The following is a 22,841-nucleotide window of genomic DNA, read 5'->3' on the forward strand; positions in this document are numbered from 1 at the left end:
CAGACAAAATGTTGACTGAAAGAAGCCAGACACGCAAGAATACATACTGTATGATTCCATTCACATAAAAACACAGGCAGAAGTAATGTACGTTGTGAAAAGTCAGGCTGTGCACTCCATGCTCTACCTCCCCAGGACACTGTCCCCACCTCCTGTTCTGTCCTATTTAAACCCCACTCATCTTGTTCTTAGCTTAGATGTGCTTTTTCAGGTCCCTTACTCGGCCACCTCATTCAGAAGTCCCGTTGGAGGGAGAAGTGTCTGCAAAGAGGCACAAGGAGGGCTTTGGGGGAACTAGTAATGTTCTGTTTCTTGCTCTGAGTGCTCATGACACTGATGTGTTCATTTTGTAAAAAATGTATCAAGCTGCACACTTACCCTTGTGTAGTGTTGTTGTTTTTTTGTATCTATGTTATTATACTTCTGTAAAATTAAAAAAAAAATACTGGTGGGTGTTTGTAAAATGTTTGAGTCCTGATGTGATTTTTCCTACAGGGTATTTTTTATAGTCTGTCATTTGGGGTTTGGGTCCAATTTCTTGTTTTCAATGCATGGGATCAGGAACACTGGTGACCTACACGGTTGCATTAATTTCCCAAACCTCAGCTGGAACAGAGTATTGACACTTGAAAGTGATTAGGAGTTTATAATGGGTTCTAAAATCCATCTTGCAATGTTTCTAAGTTTTGTAACACAATTTATCTTTTTGACCCATGAGCAATTTCACGCGATTGTTTTTCTGATACAATAATTTGACCATCTTTTTTTTTTTTCTGGGGGACTTTCTTAAATCACCTTTGGAATTCTGTGGCAGAGAAAATTCTGTGTGATTGTTCTCCATGAGCGCACTTAGTAAACACGTGGGCAGAGCTTTTTGAGGAAGTAATTTCATGGCGTAAGATGTAGGACATGTTATAAACTCGTAATGAAGATATTTGCAAATCATTACAGCTTCATTCCAAAAAGCACAAATACTTATTACATATGCATGGCCTAACCTGCATTTTAGATAACTAATCAGAAAAAAGGGAGAAACAGAGAAACATACCAATATAATCAGCGTTTATTCAGACTCAAAAGGGCAAGGTACAACCCCTCTGCCATTATAATTTACAAGGTAGTTGAAGAAACGATAATGTTCCCTTTTGAGAGTTGCAGGGCTTGGTTTTTATTTCCATTACCCAGATTCAGGTTTAATGGAAAATCCTGCCACAAACCCTATCCAAATTGGATTCCTGGGCTTTTGAGATGGAAAGAACATTCGAGATCCTTTTGTGCAATTCACTTCTTTGACAGGTAAATAAAATGAAGCCCTCAGAGGCCAGGTGGCCTCCCCAAGTTCACACACCTGGTTAGTGAATGAGCTTGGCTGGACTCAGCCTGGTAACTCGTCTGTCAGGGGACAGACTCCAGGCACTCCCTGAAAGCCCAGCAGAGAGCTGATCCTGGTGAGGAAGGAGGGGAGGGGATGTGAGCCCCAAGGGCCTAAAGGAGAAGCAGGCTGCTCTCAGAACTGGGCTGTGCTCACAATGGAAGCCTGGGGCATTCCAGTTCTGCTTCCTTGACTGTAATCAGACTGGATTTCTTTTGTATCCTGTGGATTTTCTTCCTCTTGCTACTCTTCTCTACTAGTTCAGTTCAGCGCATGAGGTTTTGAGAGCTATGTGCCAGGCATTTAGCTAGATGTTGGAGATTTATTTGGCCGTGAACAATGCTGTCCCTACTCTCACGGTGTTGAAGGACAGATGTTAAAAAAATCACCAGCGGTGGAAAAACACGGTGCTGAGAGCTGTAAAACGGGGTTTTGAAGCTAGTCTGGGGTGACAGAGAAAGGCTCCGGAGAAGCCAGGAATGGCAGGATGACTTGGCTTTAATCAAGAAAGACCAGGGGACATGCTGGGCTGGGGGCAATGTCCCAGGCAGATGGATTCAAGAGACACAGTGTCACTGCCAAGGAGACTTCTCTGAGTCTTTGTCCCTCAGAGGCCTGAACTGCTCGACTCCCAGGACTGTGAGCCAATAATTATTTTTTATGCCTAAACTTCTTCAAACCATATGAAACATGTTTTAGGAGACAAGTAAAGCCAAACCAATTATTTGAATAGTAATTCCCTTTCAGAAAAATACAAGGGAAATTTTGAAAATTGTTGCTGTCCTCAAAAAGGTTTCTCCCTCACTTCTGTGTGCTCTTATAGGCATATAACAAAATCTCTGGGTGTAATCTGATTAAAATATTCAATTTTTTAAAGTATTAAAATAGAAAAACATACTTATTTCTTGCATAATTCAAATGATCTATTTTATAAGATGTTCTAGAACAAATAATAAAGAAGTCAAAATGTATCTAGAATTCTGTGTCCAACCGTTCCCATATCCCCACTGAAAGAGGGAAAGTATGGAGCCTATTTATAAAAGCATTTTATAATGTTTATTTATTTATTTTGAGAGAGCGAGAGAGAGAGTGAGAGAGGCAGAGAGAGAATCCCAAGCAGCCTCTGCACTATCAGCACAGAGCCTGACGCAGGGCTTGATCCCATGAACCATGTGAGCATGACCTGAGCCAAAATCAAGAGTTGGACACTTAACCAAATGAGCCCCCCAGGTACCCTTGGGAACTATTTATGAGTTATAGCCCATTACAATAGTCAGAGGTCAACATGGAGAGTGATCAGGACATCAACTGATTCAAGGAAAGGCTGAAGAGGTTAACCTATCACAATCTAAAGATGTGGTGATTTGGGTAAGAAATAATTTCATTGTACCAGTCAGGGAACTTGGTTTCAACCAACAAATTGGTATTGATGGCAAGGGGATTTGGACTTATATAACAGGGCAGGAATGAAGGGGAGGGTGCACCCTGTTCAGGACATAGGGAAGGTATGGTACAAAGGCTGCCAGTATCTCCAAGTATTTCCCTGACCCAAGTCCTGGAGCAAGAAAGCAAGTCACATGCTGGACCCCTTCTCCACTGGGGACCCAGGAAGAGGCAGAGGGAGGCTGGCACTGGAAGGGCTGTTATACCAAGACCACACAATATTGGGAACATCCAAGTAGGGTACATGGCCAACGGTTGTCATTTCTTGCATAGTTACGTCTTGGCTTGTTTCTTTTCTGTCTCTTGCCCCTGGAATATAACCTCTTCAAGTACTGGCTACCGTTGTTCACTGCTGGATCCCTAAGCTTTGCGGAGTAGACAATCAGTAAGTACTTGTGGAATGTATTAATGAGTGAAAATCCAAGGGATGTAAACATATTCCACATTGTGCCATGTGTAGACAGGAATGAACGTGTCATTGTTATGGAGATGTGACTTTTGGTTCAAGAGAAAGAAAACTTATCATAAAAATTATTTTAGGAAGTTTTTAAATTCCAGTATAGTTAACATACAGTGTTATGTTAGTTTCAGGGGTACAATATGGCGGTTCAACAATTCTACACATTGCTCAGTGCTCATCATGGTTAAGTGTGCTCTTTATCCCCTTCACCTGTTTCACCCAGCCACCTCCTCTCTGATAACCACCTGTTTGTTCTCTATAGTTAAGAGTGTTTCTTAGTTTGTCTCTCTTTCCCCCCCACCTTTATTCATTTGTTTTGTTTCTTAAATTCCACCTATAAGTGAAATCATATGGTATTTGTCTTTCTCTGACTGACTGATTTTGCTTAGCATAGCACCCTCTAGCTCCATTCATGTTGTTGCAAATGGCAAGATTTCATTCATTTTTATGGCTGAGTGTAATATCCCATTGTCTATATATATATCCCACACATTCTTTAAGGTAAAGAAGACTTTTTTAATAGCCAGAGTTGTCAAACAGCATTGCAGTCCATCTCATGAATAACAGGAGTCTGAGTCTGGAAGCAGCAGTGGGATTTCAGCACAGTCATCCACTACCCTTTTCTGTGGTAACAGCTCCTGCAAACTTTTGTTTGGGGCTCCCTTCTCTCACTCTCAGGCCACGTGTCTTCTGGAAAGTTCACTCCACTTCCAAATCCAGAGGCTAACGTAATTGGTAAATTCCATTCCCCTGGCCCCAGTGACCAGTTCAAGAAGAGCATGTGACCCAAATCAGGTCAAGCAGGGGCGACAGGGTCCAACCCAGGGCTTTTGTTTGAGCCTTGGGGGAAGCAGACTCTCTCTCCGAAGGGATTTGGTGTCATGATGATGAGAGTCTGGAGTAGCCAGTGACCCCCAGGTGAAACTTGAGAAAGTAGTTGATTTGGAACAAGGGAGAACTGAGAGAAAGAGGGAAGCCCTGATCTATGCATGCTTGAAGCCAGATCTACCTGAATTCTTATAAGATGAGATGACATTTTTCCTTGGGTTGGGCTTTCTGTTAGCTGCACCAAAAATGAGTTTGTGATGATACAAGTGCCAACTCTGATCAATTGCTAGTGACCACCTACAGCACTGTGTTGAGGAGGATCCTGAGGCCAAATCTGATACAGCGGAAAGAATAAGGCTGGTGAGTGTTGTCACAAACGCGGGAAGGGAAGTGGTGTCAACCATACCATGCGTTTGCCATCTTTGGGCTAAATGTCATTTTTCAGGATATTACAGTCCAGGTTCCTATTGTAAAGGTTGGGTCACATGGTCAGCAACAGTTTAGTAAAAATATAAGGTGGGGGGCCTGGGTGGCCCAGTCGGTTAAGCGCCTGACTTCGTCTCAGGTCATGATCTCATGGTTCATGAGTTTGAGCCCCGCATCAGGCTCTGTGCTGACAGCTCAGAGCCCGGAGTCTGCTTCCGATTCTGTGTCTCCCTCTGTCTCTGCCCCTCCCCCGCTTGTGCTCTGTCTCTCTCTCAAAAATAAATAAGCATTAAAAAAATAAAAAATAAACAAATATAAGGTGTGCCATGCATGTAGCTTAAAATTTTCTAGTAGCATATTAAAATATAAAAGAAACAATGGAGTTAATGTTCATAATATCCCTTATTTAATGCAATATATCCAAAATATCATCATTTCCATATGTGGCCCTCACTGCATTTCAAGGGCTCGGTAGCCACATGCAGTTTGTGGCTGTTGTGGGTCTAGAATCATAGAGTGTTGGAACTAGAAGCAACTTTTAGGCCACCTCCCAGTATAGATGGGTAAATGGAAACCAAGAGAGAAGGGAGTAACTTTCCAAAGTATGTGAGTAATTGTAGTGGCTTTCTGTGGTGTATTTCCTCTCTTCCAAACATAAAGCCTATATCATGGGTGTGGGAGGCTGAATAATACCCTCCCTCCCCAGAGATGTCCACATCCTGATCCTTGGAACCCGTGACTGTGGGACTTAACAAGGCAAAAGGACTTTGCTGATGTCATTAAGTTAAAGGTCTTGAGATGGGGAGATTATCCTGGACAACCCAAGTGGGCCCCAGTGTAATCTCAATGGTCCCTGTTGAGGGAGGTGGTCACAGTCAGAGACAGGAGATGGGGTGAGGGAAGCAGAGGTCGATGATGCCCTTTGAAGGTGCAGGAAGAAGCGATGAGTCAAAGGCCACAGCAAAGCCTTCAGAAGCTGGAAAGGACAAGGAAACGGATCCGTACTGAAGCCCCCCGAACGAACTTGCATTCATTCTACCAATACCTTGATTTCAGCCCTAGAAGACTCATTTCAGACTCTTGACCTCCAGAAAGAATAAGTGTATGTTGTTTTAAGCCACTTAGTTTGTGGTAATTTGTTATGGAAGCAATAGGAAACCAATGCAGTGGCTTTACTCAGTGAATTGACAACATTTGTTCCCTTGATTGTTTTAGGTAGAAATCAATGTCCCCTGCAATGTAATTACCCCTTGTCTTCACTCTGGCAAATGCAGAGCCATACATGGTCAATTTATTTTTTTTAATTTAATTTAATTTTTAAATTTACATCTAAGTTAGTTAGCATATACTGCAACAATGATTTCAGGAGTAGATTCCTTAATGCCCTTTACCCATTTAGCCCATCCCCCCTCCCACAACCCCTCCAGTAACCCTCTATTTGTTCTCCATATTTAAGAGTCTCTTATGTTTCTCCCCCTCCCTGTTTTTATATGATTTTTGCTTCCTTTCCCTTATGTTCCTCTGTTTTGTATCTGAAGTTATCATATGAGTGAAGTCATATAATATTTGTCTTTCTCTGATGGACTAATTTCACTTAGCATAATACCCTCTAGTTCCATCCACGTGGTTGCAAATGGCAAGATTTCATTCTTTTTGATTGCCGAGTAATGCTCCACTCTATGTATGTGTGTGTGTGTGTGTGTGTGTGTGTGTGTGTGTGTGTGTATACCACATCTTCTTTATCCATTCATCGATCAGTGGACATTTGGGCTGTTTCCATACTTTGGCTATTGTCGATAGCGCTGCTATAAACATTGGGGTTTATGTGCCCCTTCGAAACAGCACACCTGTACCCCTTGGATGAATACCTAGTAGTGCAATTGCTGGGTTGCAGGGTAGTTCTATTTTTAATTTTTTTGAGGAACCTCCATACTGTTTTCCAGAGTGGCTGCACCAGTTTGCATTCCCACCAGCAGTGCAAAAGAGATTTTTCTCTGCATCCTCGCCAACATCTGTTGTTACCTGAATTGTTAACGTTAGCCATTCTGACAGGTGTGAGGTCTCATTGTGGTTTTGATTTGTATTTCCCTGATGATGAGTGATGTTGAGCATTTTTCATGTGTTGGTTGGCCATCTGGATGTCTTCTTTGGAGAAGTGTCTATTCATGTCATTTGTCCATTTCTTCACTGGATTGTTTTTTGGGTGTTGAGTTTGGTAAGTTCTTTATAGATTTTGGATACTAACCCTTTATCTGATATGTCATTTGCAAATATCTTCTCCCATTCTGTCGGTTGCCTTTTAGTTTTGCTGGTTGTTTCCTTTGCTGTGCAGACGCTTTTCATTTTGACGAGGTCCCATTTGTCAGTAAAACATAATAAGGTGAATCTTTCCATTCTACCTTGGGGGAGTGGTGTCCAACACTTTGGTGGGCTCCAAGTCTGGTCTGGAGAAAAGGATCCCCAAGCTTTCTAGCAAGTCATTTGCCTTGACTCCTTCTAGGAAGTGCTATGGAGGACTGCAAAGCACATGCTCTCTGGCATTCCAGGAATAATGTGGGCACAAGAGGAAAAAAACATCTAGAAAACATCATAGTTCACATCATTATTTCCTTTTATTAAATGCCAAAGCACAGTTAGAGAACTTTAAATGTGACATTTTCATTATCCTGTTTACCCATTTGGAAAATGCAGCTTCATCAAGCCAGATGGGTTAGTTCTAAGAGCACCAGATGAAGAGTCAAAGGACTCATATTCAACCAAAAATTAGCTCATAACTTCTCTGGGTCTGTGTTTCTTCATCATCAAAAGGAAAAGCTGAACTCAGAGTTCCTTTGTGGTGCTCTGATTTTATTATTTTAATTGTATATTGGAGGCTTACTGCTGGGTTGAGAAACAGTCATCATCAAAACACACAACACTTGAGGGTGTCCCCGAAAGCCTAATTTCAACGTTAGAAACATTTTTCATCATGCTTGACTTCACTGTCATTTTGAATCTCACATAATCCTACAGTGTTGAAGGGGTCTTTGGGACCATCCATCCCAACCCCTCCTGTCACAGTCAACAAAACCAAAGCTCGGAGAAGTTGAGTGAGTTGCCCGGATCGTGGGAATAGAAAGGAGGTCTCCTGATTCGCAAGCCAGAGCTCCTGTTACTTCTTCGTCAACTCCCTTGTTTTGTCATATGTATAAGTCTATAGTTTCTCTTAAGAGCCATGAGGTATATGCATCCTTCCAGCCCATGTCAGGGCAGTGGTGAGGAAGGAGGGAGTATGGTACTAGGTGCGCTCCCAGATGAAAAGATCACCTGTGAGTTTCGGCTGGTGGCAGGTAAGCAACTTAGGGTGGAGGCTTGGCCATTTTTGCTGAGCTAGTCGCTGGTGGTCACATATCACCTTCCGACGGGGAATGCTGTTATTAATTTCAAAGAGGTATTTCACAGAATGGGGCAATGAGTTGGGGAGAGACTGAGTTCTGCTATAAAGAGGTTTTCCTTTTCTGGCTCTTGTGTCCACGTAGTACTCAGTTTTTCCTCTAAGAAACTGGCAAACAGAAACTCAGTAATCCTCTATGGCTTGTTCTAGCTCTGAAGTACCTGGCAAATTAAGGAAGGAGCAAATAGCTGTGCCCACCCCAGTGCTGTCACTGGCAATCGTATGTAGCAGTAGGCACGTGTTTATACCCACCACACTCAGGTGCCGGGAAATTCCATTTCAACCTACACAGAACTCGGTTTCAGGCAGATTGTTGATCTAAATGCAAAAAAGAAAAACAATACAGTTGTTAGAAGAAAACAAGGAGGATATCTTTGTATCTTTAGGATTAGAAGAGCTTTCTTAAGCGGTCCCTGGGTGGCTCCGTCAGTTAAGCATCTGACCCTTGATTTTGGCCCAGGTTGTGATCTTGCAGTTTGTGGGATGGAGCCCCGTGTCAGGCAATACACTGAGTGCAGAGCTTTTTTGGATTCTCTCTCTCCCTGTCCCTCTCTGCCCTTTCTTCTCCCCCCACCCCACCCAAAATAAAGAAAGAAAAGAAAAGATTTCTTTAAAAAAAAAAGTTTATTTATTTTGAGAGAGACAGAGACAGCACAAGTGGGAGAGGCTCAGAGAGAGAGGGAGAGATAGAATCCCAAGCAGGCTTCGCACCATCAGCATGGAGCCTGACGTGGGGCTTGAACTCACAAAACCGTGAGATCATGACTTTGTGCTTCTGACACATTGATCTTGACTCACATTCAGGAAAAAGTTCGGGAATATATTATATAAGTGGAAACTGTATTCACATCAATGCTAGTCCATAACTGCATAGGCGAAACCCCTAGTACAACGCCTGGCATTGGTCATCTTGGGCACCCTCCTTGTGAAGTGCCTGTTCAATTCTTAGCCCACTTTTCTGTTTGGCTGTCCAACTTTTCCTCATCAATTTGTAGAAGTTCGTTATGTATAATGGATATGAGTTCTTTGACAGACATAAATTTACACATATCTTTTCCCACTCTGTGGCTTGCCTTTTTGCTCTTTGAATAGTCTTTTGGTGAACAGATATTCTGGAATTTGACGTAGTCCGAATTTTCAATATATAACCTGCTTAAGAAAGCTTTTCTTTCTGGGTCACCTCCGTGGCTCAGTCGGTCAGGCATCCGACTTCGGTTCAGGTCATGATCTCACAGCTCGTGAGTTTGAGCCCCATGTCGGGCTCTGTGCTGATGGCTTGGAATCTGGAGCCTGCTTTGGATTTTGTCTCCTTCTCTCTCTAACCCTCCCCTACTTGTGCTCTCTCTGTGTCTGTCTCTCTCTCAAATATAAATAAACATTAAAAAATTAAAAAAAAAGCTTTTCTTTTTGGGGTGCCTGGGTGGCTCACTCGGTGAAGTGTCCACCTCTAGCTTTGGGCTCAGATCATGATCTCATGGTCATGAAATTGATCCTTTTGTCCAGGTTCTGCTCTGGGTGTGGAGACTGCTTGAGATGGTCTCTCTCCTTCTCCCTCTGCACCTCCCCTGCTTATGTGCTCTCCCTCTCTCTCTAAACAAACAAACAAAAGAATCAGCAAATACTTATTCCTGTGTTTAGATATTTCTTTTGAGGTATCTCAGTAGAGACAGGTGAACTCTTCTTAGGAAGGCTTGTTGTGTTTTAATCCAAGGACAGACTGGGGCGGGGGAGAGGGGAGCAAAAAAGCCAGTGGTGCTCTGGATGGATTAAAGAACAGCTGGTTATTGGTTACAAAGGGAGGTAACGTTTTTATTTAAATACCCATTTTTTCAATTTACCTTGTTTTTCGACCATTAAAAGTTATGACGAGAATATTTAAATGTAAACTTACCAATGTTTGGGTGAGGGAGAGATGGAGCTTTTGAAACTTTCATTAGTTTACAATAAAAAAGGTTGAAGACCATTGGCCTTGAAGCATTCTAGAATGCATGGGGGTGGTGGAGGAGGCCCCACCAAGCTCTCCTGGGCTTCTGGACCCTCGGAATCCATGTAGGGTGCATGCAGGGACTGGCACATGGTGAGCGCATCATGGATGTTTTTGACTGATGGACAAGGTCACCTTCCCCACTTACCACACAGTGTATTGTAATGTCCATGTTTATCAAACTGGTTGATGACCCAGCTGTTCTCACCTGCTGACTCATCACACCAGTGGGCAGTTGTCCTTATAAATCTACCCTTTATTTATTTTCTAACTAAAGGAGTCACAGTTGGGAAGGCCAAATGTTAGGATGCATATAGTAAAAAACAAAAAAAAAAAACCCTCAAAAATGACAACAACAAAACAACCCACAATGGAAAGCATCATAAATGCAGCACATAAATTGTTCTTCGAGGAAGTGGCTTGGGGATGAAAGAGGAAGTCCCTTGAGTTTTACTGCTTATTAATATAACCTTAACTTTCCGTTACATGGTAAAGTTCCTGTTATCTTGCCTGGCTCGGAATGGTGCATTCGGACCAATTAAACAGTTACTAAGTATGCTTGACATTGCCACTTAATTCCTTTTCCTTTGGCAAATCAGAAGATACTTCAGGATTCTGTTTGCCTTGGGACCCTTCTTACGAATGCTAATTATTCTTGCCATGTGTGTGAGAAAATGTTCAACTAGATAAACAGAATGGCAGCAATATTTGTTTTTCTTGCACCCAGAATAGAGACGGGAAAAGGCTGACAGAAGCAACAGGGGGCATGCAAACCACTGCATGAAGTATTTGCACCAAAATCAAGGAGCATTTTACAAGGCTTTGAATTTCAATGACTAAAAGGGGCCTTTCCCTGGTTATCACGATTCAGTTTTTTAAATTTCATTTTTCATTTCATTTCATTTCATTTCATTTCACTTCATTTCATTTCATTTCATTTCATTTATTTCATTTCATTGCATTTTAAGGGAGAGAGAGCATGTGTGTGTCAGTGCAGAGCCCGATGCTGGGCTCAAACTCACAAAACCATGAAATCATGACCTGAGCCAAAACCAAGAGTCAGACTCTTAACTGATCGAGCCACCCAGGCGCCCCTGGCCGTTCAGTTTTAATTTTCTCAAATAATTCTCTTGGTAATGAATAGGTTTGCATATTAGAGGAAATGAAGAAGCAGCAATTAATAAAACGGTTTAATTTCCTATAATCAAAGAATCAGGAACATTCTTAGAGTTGGAAGAAACTGGAGAAGTTATTGATATACGGAAAGAGAATGCTAAGCCTGGTTATTCTTCCAAAATACAGCATCATAAGTGACCCTAGTAATTTGGTGGATGTAAATCAGTGAGAGTCTTGCTCTACAGTAAGTATACATTATTATTACTCACTGCTGATGGCTGCCTGGAATTTGATGATACGGGCAATTCTCATTTTACTATCAGGTTGGATTCCAAAATGTGCAGATTGTGTGCCTGGAATTGAGAAGATAATTTGCCTTGACTCCATGTCTTAAGTGGAGGCTGGATGGCTAGGCCATAAGACATAAAACACTAACAACGTGCATTGTGTCCTGAAGTACAGCTAGCGACCCCGCCCACCTTTTCACCTAATCATAGTTCAGGCAACATCACCTCTGCATGGTGTGGGACTCAGGGGGACACCACAGTTCAAATCCCGGCTCTGCCACACATCAGCTGTGTGTTTTTGGGAAAACTGACTTACCTTTCTGTGCCTCAGTTTATTCTACCGTGAAATAGGGATGATCATACTTTCCTGAGGTCCCCAGACTCCAAAATGTTCCCTGATGATCTTCCCTCCTGGTATTTCTGCCCTTGTGTAGTCTCTTGCTACAGAACACAGAGTTGACCTGTGTAACCAATAGGGTGTTGTGGGAATGATAGAATATGACTTATGAGGCATTATAGACCATATGGCAGTGTGGTCTCTCTTGGATCTCTTGCTCTGGGGGAAGCCAGATGTCATGTGAGGACCCTCAAGCAGCCCCACACTTAAGCAGCCCATGTGGCAACACCCGTTGCAGCAGCCAGCACTACCTTGACAGGCACGTGAGTGAGGACCCTCCAACCTGAGTCAAGCCTTCAGAGGACGGTGACCTCGCCATTCTCAGATTCCTGACCCACAGAAACTGTATGAGATAATAAATGTTGACTGCGTTGAGCTGTTAAGTTTTGGGGTCATTTGTTACGCAGCAATAGATAACTAATATCTTATCGCAAAGGTTAGATACGTAGGAATGTAGTGTCTGGGCAGAGAAAACACACCGTGCTGTCAGCACAGAGTCTGATGTGGGGCTCGATCCCACAAACTGTAAGACCATGACTTGAGCTGAAATCAAGATCCTGAAGCTCATCCCGACTGAGCCACCCAGGCGCCCCAGCCCATTCTTATGCCTAGAATGCCTGACGCGCCGATAGATTTCATGATCAGAAACAAAACAACTGTCCTGTTGGTCATCAATCACAAGCACTGAGGATGACAGAAGACGTTTTTTTCTTCTTCCCATTGGGTTTGCCTTTGATACCACAGATTTGTGAACCTCTGCTGGTGTTCACACTCGCTTCTGCCCCTGGTCTCCCTCCTCTATTCTTTCCAACCCCTCTGCCCTCCTCTCAGGGTCCTGGCTCCATCAGGTGGTACCCAGGTGTCAGGAAGGCGGAAATGGTCAGGTGGCTCCTGATTCCAGCCTAGTAGATCCTCGACCCTTTACAAAAGGGTGTATAACTTTGGCGTTCTGTTATGTTAAAGACCCATTCCCATCAGGGATTAGGGTCAATCTGAAGGACGCGTGTTAGCCACCCAGGCTGTCACAGTATTATATTAATATTGCAATAATATTCACCTTTTCATGGCTATTAAATGTAACATTTCCACCATGCTCAAGGAGCAATCCGAATTTTGTAGCTCCTATTTGGCGAAGGGTGGTGGAAGGAGTGTTGGTTTCCTGATACCAACTACAATTCTTTGTGTAAACAGCCCTCAGTAACCCTGAACTGTATGCTCTCTGAGTTCATTGATGGGTTATTTCAGATGTTTTCTGGTGCTCCTGTGAAGTACAAACTCTCAGTCAGCACCGAGGCACTTGAGTAACATAAATCAGACACAAAATTACTATCCAGAATTTGCATTCATGCAGACGTATAAAATTAGAGCCAGTTAGCAACTACGGTAAATCTTCCATTGTTGTGAGGCTTGGTGGAAGGATTCAAGAGAATAGAAAGAATTCTTGAGAGTGCTTATTAATTCAAACAAACATTAGGCTGAAGATTGCACGTGGGGCAGGGGGAAAGCTTAAGACGGAAATAATAAAAATACGATTAGGAGCTTATTTTCAGAGTTCCAAGGTGACTGAAAAAATAACTAATGTTTACCTGTATAGCAGTGTTTTACTTGTAAGTCGGTCCTCACTTATAACTCTGTGAGGGCCATGGCCATTTTACAGATGAGGAAACTGAGCACAGAGTGGTTAAAAAACTTACCAGAGGCAAACCCTAAGAGACTCGTAAATACAGAGAACAAACTGAGGGTTGCTGGAGGGAAGTTGGGTGGGGGGATGGGCTAAATGGGTGATGGGCATTAAGGAGGACACTTGTTGGGATAGGTCACTAAATTCTACTCCTGAAACCATTGTTACACTATATGTTAACTAACTTGGATTTCAATAAAGTTATAAAATTACACACACACACACACACACACACACACACACACACACATATATATATATATATAAACTTGCCAGAGGACACACAGCTGGTAAGAAGCAGGACCAAGACCCAAGTTACTTTTCTAAAACCCTGTGGGGCTTCCCCCGGGTGACAAGTTTTGTTCTATGAAAGCATACAATTAATAAAAGAAAGGATTATTAATAGGTTTTAAAAAGTAAAAGTAAGTTCCTCACTTTTTTTTATTGTAAAAAGATACATTACATGAAACTTATCCTTTGAAATTTTTTTTTTTTAGTGTCTGGCTTTTTAAAAAAATAAATTGTATTTTTTAAAGTTTATTTATTTAGTTTGAGAGAGAAAGAGCAAGTAGGGGAGGGACAAAGAGAGAGAATCCCAAACAGGCTCTGAGCTGTCAGCACAGAGCCCGATGCAGGGTTTGAACTCACAGACAGTGAGATCATGACCTGAGCAGAAGTCAGACCCTTAACTGACTGAGCCACCCAGGTGCCTGGATGTTTATTTATTTTTGAGAGAGCGGGAGAGACAGAGTGTGAGCAGGGGAGGGGCAGAGAGAGAGAGAGGAGACACAGAATTGGAAGCAGGCTCCAGGCTCTGAGCTGTCAGCACACAGCCTGATGCAGGGCTAGAACCTGTAAACCGTGAGATCATGACCTGAGCTGAAATTGGATTCTCAACCAACTGAGCCCCCCGGGCGCCCCCAACATTAGAGGTTTTCTAATAACTGAATCCAGTATCAGCTTTTAAATTTAAATGAATTTAAATGAAATGAAATTAAAATTCCAGTTTCTCAGTCACACTAGCCACATTTCAAGGGTCCAAAAGCCACAGTGGCTCCTGGCTACCCTATTGCACAGCATGGATATAGAATGTGGACTTACAGACTTTTTCTGTGGACATATTTAGGGGAGCCTCGTAGGCTGTGCAACCCTATTAGGGTGTGGACATATCTAGAGAACTTACTACAGGTATGATTATAGTTTCACAGATTTTTTTTTAATATAAAGACTTAATTTTTTTAGGGCAGTTTTAAGGTGTACAAAAGTAAGAGGAAGGTACAGAGATTGCCCATATACACTCTGCCCCCACACATGCTCAGCCTTCCCCATTACCAACATCACTTCCCATAATGGCACTTTTTTTTTAACCAGGGATGAGCCTACACTGAGATATCGTAATCACCCAAAGTCCATGGTTTACTTTAGGATTTACTCTTGATGTTGTACATTGTATGGATTCAGACATATATGTATGACATATATCCATCATCTGCCCATTATAATATCACACACAGTGTTTTCACAGCCCTAAAAATCTTCTTTGCTCGGCCTGTTTATCTTTCTCCACCCCACCCTGCCCCCCAACTGCTGATCTTTTTATTGATTTCATAGCTTTACCTTTTCTGGGTTGTCATATAGTTGGAATCATATAGCATGTAGCCTTTTCGGACTGGCTTCTTTCACTTAAGAAGATGCATTTATTTATGTATTTGTTGGTTTATATTTATTTTAGGGAGACAGAGAGCACAAGCCGGGGAGAGGGGCAGAGAGAGCGAGAGAGAATCGTAAGCAGGCTCCACACTCAGTGCAGAGCCCGCCTGAAGCAGGGCTACATTCCACAACCCTGGGATCATGACCTGAGCCGAAATCAACAGTCAGACGCTTAACTGATACTTATGTTTTAAAAAAGATACCCCAATGAGAAAGAATGAAATATGGCCTTTTGTAGCAACATGGATGGAACTGGAGAGTGTTATGCTAAGTGAAATAAGTCATACAGAGAAGGACAGATTCCATATGTTTTCACTCCTATGTGGATCCTGAGAAACTTAACAGAAGACCATGGGAGAGGGGAAGGAAAAAAAAAATGGTTAGAGAGGGAGGGAGCCAAAACATAAGAGACTCCTAAAAACTGAGAACAAACTGAGGGTTGATGGGGGATGGGAGGGAGGGATGGGTGGGTGATGGGTATTGAGGAGGGCACCTGTTGGGATGAGCACTGGGAGTTGCATGGAAACCAATTTGACAATAAATTTCATAATAAAAAAAAAGAATCATATCAATCAATTAATTAATAAATAAATAAATACATAAATAAAAAATAAATAAATAAAAAAGATGCCCCAAAACTTATGTTTAAAAAAATATTTAACTCTTAGAGACCCATACTGAAATATTTACTGATGGAATGATGTGATGATATCTAAGGTTTGCTTCAAAATAATCCATCCCAATGGGGGGACAACAGGTTTATGTGTGTTTGAAAACTTCCATAGGGAAAATTTTTGAAAACATTTCTGTTGTGGTTGTGAGTTTTTCAATATATCCTGATAATTATTTAAAATTTTTGTCTATTTTACAGTTCCGTTCTTAAGTCTATGCAAGTTTTAATTATTGGATATTCTCGGTAGAGTTTTACCCATTTTATTTTTACTGTATATTCTTTTTTGCCTGGTGTTAACATTGCTACATCAGCTTCCTTTGGTTAGTTTTGTCCTAACACCTTATTTTCCATCCTTTTATTTTCAACTTCTTGGGAGTCATTGTTTGTTTCTGTCTTATAAAGAGCATATAGGTGACATCTGTAAATTTTGAGAATCTCTGTTTTTTACTATGTCAGTTAAATCTGTCTACATTTATCGTGATGATTGATATATGTGGACTTATTTCTACTGTACTATTTGTGCTTTCTATTTATTATTTTTTTCCCATAACTTATTTTTGTTCTTTTTTTCTTCAGTCTGCTTCATCAAATTTTATTTACCCTCCTTTTTTTTTAATTCTACTAAATTAAGAGTTACTATTCTTTTTTTTTTTAACGTTTATTTCTTTTTGAGACACAGAGAGACAGAGCATGAACCGGGGAGGGTCAGAGAGAGGGAGACACAGAATCTGAAACAGGCTCCAGGCTCTGAGCTGTCAGCACAGAGCGCGACGCGGGGCTCGAACTCAGGGACCGCGAGATCATGACCCGAGCCGAAGTTGGCCGCTTAACCGACTGAGCCACCCAGGCGCCCCAAGAGTTACTATTCTTTTTATTCTTTTAGTGATAAACAGTATCTTAAATGCTTTTTGTTTTGTTTTGTTTTGTTTTTTTTACAACTAGTATTTTGGGAAGTGTGCACAACACAGAAATGTCGGTGTTTAGAATTTATTAACATGGCGGGAACTAAAAGATTAAGCTACCCAGAACCTGGGACGAAAGCAGGGGCCCCTTATACAATGTATCACCTCCTTGTATGCACTTAGCTGCTCACCTCCCTGGCTCCTGACAGACTAAGGTATGTAAAGGGCAGCAGCTGTGTCTCATGCATTTATTCGAGCTTGAATCTCCCCACCCCCAACCCCAGAAGAATCTCTAGCATGAGCAGTAGGTAGTCAACAGATATTTGTGGATTGAGTCCACAGAGTGGATGGAAATCCCGTGGTTAGGATATAAACTCCTGGGAATGAATCATCAGATGCAACAAACAGGGGAATTCACACCCCGAAAGTTAGAGATTAAAAAAGAAATCTATAGATAATACAAGAAATAATATCAATTTATTATAGAAAATTGGAGGAATACCCACAAATGAAAAGAGGAAAAGTAAAATTAGCCCACCCTGAGCTAACAGTGAATATTTTTGTCTGAATACCTTTAAATCTTTTTTTTTTTTTTTCTTCTGCAGAGAAGTATATGGGTATAAGGTTTTTTGGGGGGGTTTTTTGGATGTAAATTTTTATTTTTATTTTATTTTTTTAAATTTTATTTATTTATTTTTTTAACGTTTTATTTTTATTTTTGGGACAGAGAGAGACAGAGCATGAACGGGGGAAGGGCAGAGAGAGAGGGAGACACAGAACTGGAAACAGGCTCCAGGCTCTGAGCCATCAGCCCAGAGCCCGACGCGGGGCTCGAACTCACGGACCGCGAGATCGTGACCTGGCTGAAGTCGGACGCTTAACCGACTGCGCGACCCAGGCGCCCCTGGATGTAAATTTTTAATGCTAGTTCCATTTTTTTTCACTCTAGTTGACATCCCAATAGTTATATTTCTCAATGTAACTCGTATAATCTGATTGTTTTCTAGGATAAATTCTTTAAAACAGACACTGAGCCAGAGGGTTTGCACGTTTCCAAGGCTTTTGATTCATGCCGCCAAACTGCCTTTCGGAAAGTTTATACCAGTTTGCTCTGTAGGGATTCAGTGCCACGAATGCGGCACCTTGGGAGGTGTTCCTTCACCACCAGTAATGTAGTCATATGAAAAATGTCGGTGGGGGCAGAGGTAGAGAAGGTAGAAAATGTTTCTTCCTCACTCCTCGGGTCGCACATCCGGCCCACAGTGGTGGAGAGGAGATGGTTTGGAGAAATAATGAAGAGGTGAACTAATCTGTCCGTAATGACTTCAATCTAATTAGAGGATTAAGATATACAGAAAACTTCTTAAGAAGGGCTTGTCTTTGCAGATATGAAGCCCACTTACCTATCTGGGAGGCACACCGCTTCTTTTAGGTGCCAAAGCATAGCTCAGACTCAGGTCTCCTGACCTTTCTATTTGCAACAGAGCAAGTGGGGGAGGGGAGGTCAGGCAAAGGGATCACGGAGGCGTGGAGGGCTCCACACTGATTGGGTGGTGGGGTGGGTCAGACATGAGAGGTCGGGTGCTGCCTTCCCACCCACGCCCTGACTCCAGCCTGTTCTCTTTCCCAGGTTCTGTGCAGGCTTTCCTTGTGCTTGGCTTTGATTCTCATTGTACTTCCGTAACTTCGTGGATCTGAAGTTCTGTGCTCTTGAGGTATCGTGAACATTCTACATGAATGGGGCAGCAAGGGGCGGCAGTAAGAATATTACATGAATCTTTGGGTCGCCTGGGTGGCTCAGTTGGTTAAGCGTCCAACTCTTTGTTTCAGCTCAGGTCATGATTTCAAAGTTTGTGAGTTGGAGCCCCCCCCCCCCCCCCAGTTGGGCTCCACCCTGACAGTGTGAAGCCTGCGTGGGATTCTCTCTCTCCCTCTCTTCCCCTCCCCTGCTCGTGTTCTCTCTCTCTCTGTCTCAAAGTAAACAAATAAATAAACTTTAAAAAAAAGGAATATTACATAAATCTTCTGATCGTTCACGGGCATACCCCACTGCTCCACCAGATCTCGCTTATAAAACACAAGTTCAAAGAGAGAGTGAGTACAGTTTGAAGAGAGTAACAGCAGAGCATTAGGATAAGCATGGGGCCCTTCTGAGCACACAGCCCTCAGGTCACTGAGATCCCGAGGCTGGTCCTGTCTGCACTCAACGCTTCCCTCTACCTCTAGCCTCTGGCATCTGGCAACCATTGATGTGCTTTCTGGCCCTACAGCTCTGCCTCTTCAAGAATGCAATATAGGGGCACCTGGGTGGCTCAGTCGGTTAGGCTTCCAACTCCGGCTCAGGTCATGATCTCGTGGCTCGTGGGTTCAAGTCCGGCGTGGGGCTGACAGCAGTGTTGGTGCAGAGCCTGCTTCAGATCCTCTGTCCCCCTCTCTCTGCCCCTCCCCTGCTTGCGTTCTCTGCCTCAAAAATAAATACATATTAAAAAATTATTTACAAACAGAATGCAATATAAATAGAATTGCACAGTATAGAACTTGTAGAGTCTGGCCCCTGCCATACGGTATATGCATCTGACATTCGTTTCTGCTAAAGTGCACCAGTACTCCATTACATGGGTGTACCATGATTTGTTTCTCCTCCCCAGCTGATGGACAATCTCGATCTTAGTGCTGAAGGGTGTTCTTATTCTTTGAATTTTCAGGTTAACTAGATCTTTTTTTTTTTTAATTTTTTAAAATATTCACTTATTTTTTTTTTAATTTTTTTTCAACGTTTATTTATTTTTGGGACAGGAGAGACAGAGCATGAACGGGGGCGGGGCAGAGAGAGAGGGAGACACAGAATCGGAAACAGGCTCCAGGCTCTGAGCCATCAGCCCAGAGCCTGACGCAGGGCTCGAACTCACGGACCGCGAGATCGTGACCTGGCTGAAGTCGGAAGCTTAACCGACTGCGCCACCCAGGCGCCCCAAAATATTCATTTATTTTTGAGAGAGAGAAAGAAAGACAGAGCATGAGTTGGGGAGGAGCAGAAGAGAGGGAGACACAGAAGCCGAAGCAGGCTCCAGGCTCCGAGCTGTCAGCACAGAGCCTGATGCCTGGCTCAAACTCACGAACCATGAGATCGTGACCTGAGCTGAAGTCCGATGATTAACTGACTGAGCCACCCAGGCACCCCTCTCCTCTTTTTTTTTTTTTTTTTTTTTTTTTGAGGCAGATCTTGGTTGCAGCTGCCTGACCCATGGCCTGAGCCCTCTCTCCTCCTTTATGGTGAAGCATGGTGAGGAGGAAAACAATACACAGAAGAAGTATGTGGTGAACTCCAAGCTGAGGAAGGTTGGGGAAGGAATTGGGAGGAGTATATACTTCAGGAAAAGACACACAACAAACAGGAAGAATGTGTTATGTGTAAAAGGGTCACCTTGAGTCAGCATGCTGAAGGGAATGCTGACTTCTTACTTTTCCAGTTGAATATATTCTTTGAGAAGAAGTCCCTAGATCTGAATCTACTTTGTAGAGACTGGTCTACCTCAGCTCTGTGCTCCAGAGAAAATTCTGGAAGTCAAGAATGCAGACCTGTTACTGCCCTGGTGCCCCACAGTAGGGTTCAGAGCACTCCAGCGAGCTCCTGCCAGGCTGGCCTGCAGGGCCTGGGTCCAGCTGGAAGGCTGGACCCACCCAGGAACGGGAAGAAGAAGACGTCAACACACCATGTGTAGATCATTAAACAAGACGCAGGGGCTGATGCTGCTAAGGTGGCCTAGGGGTGAAGATGCGTCTGAGGGTACCAGGGCTGCTTGCGGGGCCTTTGCTCCACGGGCTCCATGGCTCTCCACCTACTGGAGCATGCTTGGCACACGGGCAGGGCTGGTCACAAGTGGTGGCAATGAGTAAAATGGCGCACACCTCCGGTGTGATGTGTGCCTCCGCCAGAGGCCCCCAGCAGGACTCAGCCCTACGTGCCCGCGCTCCCTGTGCTGGTCCCCTTCCCTGCTCTTCCTCGCTTCCTGGGACCACCTCCCAAAGAACTGTTTGCGCTTGAACCTTTACCTCAGGGCCAGCAGAAGAGGGTAAGCACCTACGTGGGGGCCCAGTGTATTGTGGCTTCAGAGTCCTCTTTGTCTAACGGGCACGTCTCTGCTCGGATGGCATCCCGAACCCTCCTTTTCAGAAGTCACCAGGCAGCACTGTGACTACTGCCTATTGTGCTTCAGCTCCTAAGCACGCGGCTACGGTGACACTGGCCTTTTGCCTTCCTTTTGCTTTTTTTTCCCTCTTAACATGTGTCAAATTCCTGGCCTATGGCAGGGCCTCAATGTCACTGCTGTTATTGTTGGTGAAGACGAAACACGGATATAGTTGCGGGACATGTGTGATCCGTATCTGAAGGGCCAACCAGAGACGGTGGAAGAAAGCACACTGAGCTCAGTAATCTCAGGATGTGCCTTGGATGTTTTGTTTATTGGCGTTTCCCCTCCTTGGGTGGGTGGTGGGACTTTTCCTGAGCTGGGTGGGAAAGGGGGAGAGTCGGGAGCGTCGGTGTCTGCCTAAATCCTCCCAAGGTAATTCAGTCTTTTTGCCTGTTGTCTCATTTTACTAAAAGTCAGCTTGGGGAAAGAAGAGGGAAGGATCTGGTAAGTCGAAACCTCCCGTGTGGGCGTGTCAGTCACCTGATGTCTCTCGCTGTTCTCCTTAGGGCCCACTTCTGACTAATTTATTGCCTGCTTCACGGTCATGTATCACACCTTCACCCGCGGGGCCCCTCCGCCCCACTGACTGGTTCCCCACACTCTCCGTATTCCGTATGTCGTTTGGATCCTTTGAGCTCGCTGTGGCGGCCGCTTCATTTGGACTAGCCAGTGTTGTTTTCTCAGGGTCCTGGGCTGAAATTTCTTTCTGGAGAGAACGAGCCGTAAACCATGAGTGGGCCGGTGACCGAGCGAGACTTGCTTCACTGCAGGGCTCTGTTCTTGTCTGTTCTAACGGTGCAAGAGAACAGGTACTTCTCATTCCTCTCCCCCGGCCACGGCCCTCACCCGGAACACCACGCAGCCAGGGCCAGCATGGGGCACGGCTGAGCCTGGAGTCCGGCATCAGACCGTCTGGCTTCCCGTTCTGGGTGTACTGTTTTCAGCTACGTGACCATAAGCAAGCTCCAGGCATCAGTCTTCCCGTCTGCAAAAGGGGTGAAAAATAATAGCATCCACCACATGGGCAGTTTTGTTTTATTCTTTTGAAAAATAACGTGCATAAGCACAAACGCTGTATGTGTATAGTCGACAGATGTTCACAAACTGACCGCACTCAGGTAACCAGCATCCAGATCAAGAACCAGAATGTTCTTTAGACTCCGCATTCCTTCCTTCTCTGCAGTAGAGGGCTGTTTTGAGGATAGATGAGTTAATATTTGTAAAGTCCTTAGAACAGTGCCTGGCACACAGTAATCACTTTATCACTCTATTGGTTAAAAAATAAATTAATTAGAAGGGAACTTCGGCTTTCTGAAGGCACAGCCGCTGTATTTCTGTGAAAAGGCAGCTATCTTCAATTCAGGCCCGTCTCTCTTCTTAAGGTGCGACAGGCAGGGTGAATTAAGACTCTTCAAAATAATCAATTATTTCCTTATCACAGAGGACCAGATGGTGCATTATTCGGCAAAGAGCTTCTGTGGAATGCCAACAATTTTGCTTTGATGGGAAAAGAAATATGCAATTAGGCCCCCATCATCTCGACAAAGAGCCAGATGCATGGCAGTGAGGCCGTGGTGAGGAGCCAGTGCAGCTTAAGCCCAGGTTAGAGGGCTTGGGGTGAGGGGGAAGGAGGTCCCCAATGCAGCTTCCTTTGTCACCTGCACAGGCCATGAGACACACGAGGAAAACTGGCCTGAGGAAAGTTCCCCTAGCATTGGCCAAAACGAACTGACGCAGGGGTTAGTACATGCACCGTTAGTTTCACGTAATTTTGTAAAACTTAAGAAATGGTTAGACTGTTGCAGGATTCTGGCACAGAGAGTCCTGACGCCGAGGCTTTTCTTTCCAGGAAGCAACTTTATTCGTGCCAGCCCAGCTCAGTTGGGTTCGTACCTGAAGACTGAGCCCCGAACACCACGTGGCATAGTTTTATATA

This window comes from Herpailurus yagouaroundi, unplaced genomic scaffold (genome assembly GCF_014898765.1).
Source record: "Herpailurus yagouaroundi ecotype Mexico unplaced genomic scaffold, PumYag 196, whole genome shotgun sequence".
Taxonomy (NCBI): domain Eukaryota; kingdom Metazoa; phylum Chordata; class Mammalia; order Carnivora; family Felidae; genus Herpailurus; species Herpailurus yagouaroundi.